The sequence below is a fragment of the Nannospalax galili genome, unplaced genomic scaffold, assembly GCF_000622305.1.
Source record: "Nannospalax galili isolate Female #2095 unplaced genomic scaffold, S.galili_v1.0 scaffold253, whole genome shotgun sequence".
In the NCBI taxonomy this organism is placed as follows: Eukaryota; Metazoa; Chordata; class Mammalia; order Rodentia; family Spalacidae; genus Nannospalax; species Nannospalax galili.
Window position 1 is genome coordinate 258,989 of NW_008335287.1, and position 4,451 is coordinate 263,439.

General features: G+C 42.5%; 1 long non-coding RNA gene across 1 annotated transcript; it reads left to right on the top strand.

The window, feature by feature from the left end:
• Nucleotides 1-245: 245 nt before the first annotated feature.
• LOC115069767 lies at nt 246-4,020 on the top strand. Its single transcript, XR_003848998.1, has 3 exons — nt 246-380; nt 2,148-2,410; nt 3,220-4,020. It is a non-coding gene; the product is annotated as an uncharacterized LOC115069767 (long non-coding RNA).
• Nucleotides 4,021-4,451: the final 431 nt, after the last annotated feature.

The window sequence follows — 4,451 nt, forward strand, 5'->3', positions numbered from 1 at the left end:
TTTATACAGATTTGATGGGGCTCTAGAGTAAGAGAGTCAGAAGGGTTTAAAAAGTATGCATTTCAAATTATACCTCAAGCAAGGAACTCCCAGCAGCCCATCTACACCCTTTTCCAATAAAACTCACTGTCCAGTCATGCAGACTGCTGTGACTAAGCTTTGAAGGCCTCTGACTAAATCCCATACCATCGGAGCTGGAAGAAGAAAATCCCTCCTTTCTGAAGTGGTGATATGGGATGGGCAACAGCTGCTCTTGTGGCAGGGCTGGTTAAGCATGTGGTTCAGAACATAACCAGCATGGAGCCTTTGGCGTGAACTCCCACCTGCAGTCGTCTGGCTGTGTGGACGTGTCCCTGCAGGCAGACAGCACCAGAGACCGGGTAAGTTCCGGGTGCACTCCCACCTCCATGGACTTGTCTCCTCTGAGGTGGAAGGAGCTGGCAGAGTTGCCTCACTGAGTACAACAGCCTGTTATCCTAAAGCTGCACATCAGGTTCTCTCTCTTCCAGGCCAGGGGCCGCCATTCTGGTTCTCGTGCACGACCATTTACTCCTGTTCATCTTCTTACAGTTGATGGAGATAAAGGATCTACACTAAGGAGCACACAGGGGAAATGCAGCAGAGGGGAGTGTGCAGTGACAGGGGAACATGACCTCAGCCTAGACAGCAGTGTCAGAAAGGCGTTCGAGTTGAGGCCGGGGAGATTATTTTTAGCCTAGGAAAGAGTAGGAAAGTCCAAGACCTACAGATATCTCCTGGTGCAGGACACTGGCTGCTGGAGTTTAGGAGGATGATGGAATTAGCAGGTATGTTCAACCAGGTAGAAATGTCTGAAGGTGATTGTTTCCGAGTTTCCCATTTGGTGAGGCGCAGACGTCAGGTAGTCAGTCATAACTTAGAGCAGAGGCAGCCATAATCTGTATGCATTAGCCTCCTATAAAAATACCAGCCTGTGGCTTAGGCTCTGAGCTGGTGGCCTCAGGAAAAATAATTGATGCCATTTGAAACATCTCATCCTGGTGTGACACAGAGCCTGTTTGTAGCTGTGTTTTATTTTTACTTTTTAAAGTATTTGTTATTTTGATTTTATGTGTATGAGTGTATTGCTTGCATGTGTGTAAGGTCAGAAAAAGGTGTCAAATCCCCTGGAACTGGAGTTACAGATGGTTGTTAGCCACCATGTGGGTGCTGGGAATTGAATCTGCATCCTCTATAAGAGCAGTCAGTGCTCTTAACTGCTGAGCTATCTCTCCAGCTCCCGTGTTTTATTTTTTAAGGTAACGTTTTTGTGAATTAAACTACCTTAAGCGATCAATCCTTGTAAACATATATGAGCAATTGCAAAGGCCCTTAAACAGAGCAGTTGCCTACCATGAATCTGTTCTTCTCTAGAAAGAATGCCACACTTCTTAAAGCATAGCAAAAGCCGGGGCTGGGCTGTATTCACCTGCAGTGCAATTCCTTCTCTTTGCCGTTGGGCTGCACTTAGGTTGGATCAACAGAATTCAAAAGTCCATAGCCCAAGCACTTGGCAGATATAGAGCAGGTGATTGTCTATAGGATAAAATAATTTCTGAAATATTTGAGGAAAACGAACATATTTCAGTGTGACCGAATAACCCACAGAGGGTTACATGGCTCTTAACATCATTTATAAAGATTCTGCTGAGAGCCAGACACAGCTGACAGGGATTTTCCAAGTGAAGCTGAATGGCTTTAGGACAATCTATGGCTGAGCTCTCTTCTACCACTGTCACTGCTGAGTTGTTTGTTGTTTGCAATACTGAAAGCCAGGGATGACAGGCCTTATGCAAATATAGGTTTCAATGATACCACTCTTTCTATCTGAAACACTCAGAAGTAAAATATTCCTAGAGACAAATGATTTACTTAAAGGTTAAAGACTAATGTTAAGGAAAGTAATAAAGTCTAGAACTTTAGTTGTTGTGTCTGTTCATTTGCTTTTAAAAAGTAGTTGACACATTTTGGTTGATCCCATACTAAGGCTCTAATGTGAGATTTATAGAAGCACAGGAAATATTCTCATTGTTAGGAATTGAAGTCATGTTGGAGACATAAAACATACACACACACACACACACACACACACACAAAATCAACATTCTTATGTATCATATAATCTCCAGGTGAATGGTACCTCCAAAAGGGAACATGGAAGATTGCAGAAACTTCCGTGGACAACTTCCTGAAGGAAAGAGGAAGATTTGGCATTGTGCCTGGTAAAAGGAATAGGATTTATCTGAACAGAAAGAAGGCGAAGTTGCTCCAGGAGTGGACGAATGGCCATACATAGAAAACCAGTTTAAGGGCCTTTGCAAGTCCCGGCAGAGCAGCAGAAGAGCTTGAGGACAGCTGGAGGAACCCAGCCAAGGAAATGGAGGAGAGTGGGGTAAGTGCTTCTAAAAGCAACCACAGATCGAGATACAAGTTCTGTCCTCAAGAGTTCGGGTCAATGTAGATGGCTGTTTATACATGAAGGAGATCTTCAAACTCAACAAATTATGCAATAAAGATATAAAACAAAATTTTTATTGGTATAAATCAGGCTGTATATCAACACTTCCACCTAGATGGAACATAGGCTCTGAGAGTCAGTGTAGGTGAAGAGGGCTGTGACAACAGTGGGTGTTCAAGAGGAGCCACAGAAGTGGTGTGGGAGTGCATTTTACCCACTGTCCTCAATCTGAAGAAAGACTAAGTGCTGTCAACAAAATCCCAGACACAATCCCAGACAACAAAAAGTCCCCAGACAAAATCAAAACAACATTTTATGTTTACATAAATTGTACTGATACCACAGACATGCAGTACATAAACAAATGCTAATATAGGCCATACACCAAGCAGGAATATAGAATCAGATACTAGAAAACATGGCAACTAGGAAGCAATGATCTGCTTTACCAAAGCTCACTTTACTTTGACAAAAGTATTTATAATAAATGGTGCATTTAGACTAGATACAAGACTGAATGGATATATTTAATGACGTCTTGAAAAAAGTCTCAGAGGAAGAAAGGTGAGTGACTCTGACAGCTCTTCAGTGACCTGCAGGTAAGTAAGACTTAACTCTCAGAAATAAAAGTACATGTTTATCATAAGTTATACAGAGACAAAAGATGAATAACCCATGTAGGAACACAATGTAAGTCAGAGAGTTGATGGATTGGTTTTTCTTTTTCTGACTTCTACCCATAGCCAGCCTACAGTTTTGACCCTGGCTAGCATTTTTGCTTATGTTACTAAGGCGAGAGTGAAACAATGAAGACTGCGTCAGAGCTTCCCCTTCATCAGCACTAACGGGTCAGAATCCTTGCACAACTGGGTACTGTTGACTCCTAGAAGCATATTTCTTTGATTCCTTGTGCTGTTCATTATATAACAGCTATGGATGTAACGTGTGTGTGTGGGGGGGTGCCTGCATATGTGTATACACCAGCACACTGGCCTACCTGGGCATGTGTGAAGGCCAGAGGTTGACGCTGGGTATCTTCCTCGCTCACTTTGCCTTATCTATAATCCTTTACCTGAACCTGGAGCTTGCTATTTTCGACAGACTGGCTGGTCAGCGACCCGGGGATCTTCCCATCTCTACCCTCCACCATTGGTGGTTACAGATGAGCTACAGCCACATCCAGTTTTCATGAGGGTCTGGGGATCTGAACTCAAGTCCTCATGCCTGTGCAGCAAGCGCTTTACCCACTGAACCGTCTCCCCAAGCCTCAGCATACTCTTTAAAAAGAAAAACAAACAAATCTACACTCCCCGCTTTTCTCCTGCCTTACATTGACACAGTACGACAATGTGGATCTTGGATGTCCTTCAGGGTGCTGCTGCTGCTTGGAGACCGTGGAGCATTTCAAAGGGGAGGACCTACTGGGAAGACCATAGGACTGGGGTTGTACCTATGAATTGAATTTGGGGAGCTAAGTTTTTGCCTCTGGGCCATGAAATGAACAATTTGCTTCCATTTTCTCCCTGCCATTGCCATCTGGTACTTGTCAAGGTCCGAAAGTAATGGGGCTACCTGGTTGTAGACCTCTAAAATTGTGAGTCTAAATAAACCTTTGCTCTCTATAAGTTAACAATTTCAGGTATTTTGTTATAGCAATGGAAATCTAACATACACTATAAAGTTATGCTAATGAAACCTTAAAAATTAATATTAGTACAATACTATTAACACTATTAACCAAATTGTACACTTTACTTGGATTTACAGGATTCCACATTGACTTAGTTGTCATTTCTCCCCACAGCAGTGACAATAGAATGCCTTTGATTTTTCATGATCTTGACACTTTTGAAAAGAATGGTCAGTTATTTTTAGACTGTGTTTCAGGTTCATTTTGGATATTTTCTTGTGATATATATTAAGGTTATGCATTTTATGCAAGAATAAGGCCTTCTAAGCACCTCACACCCAAGGT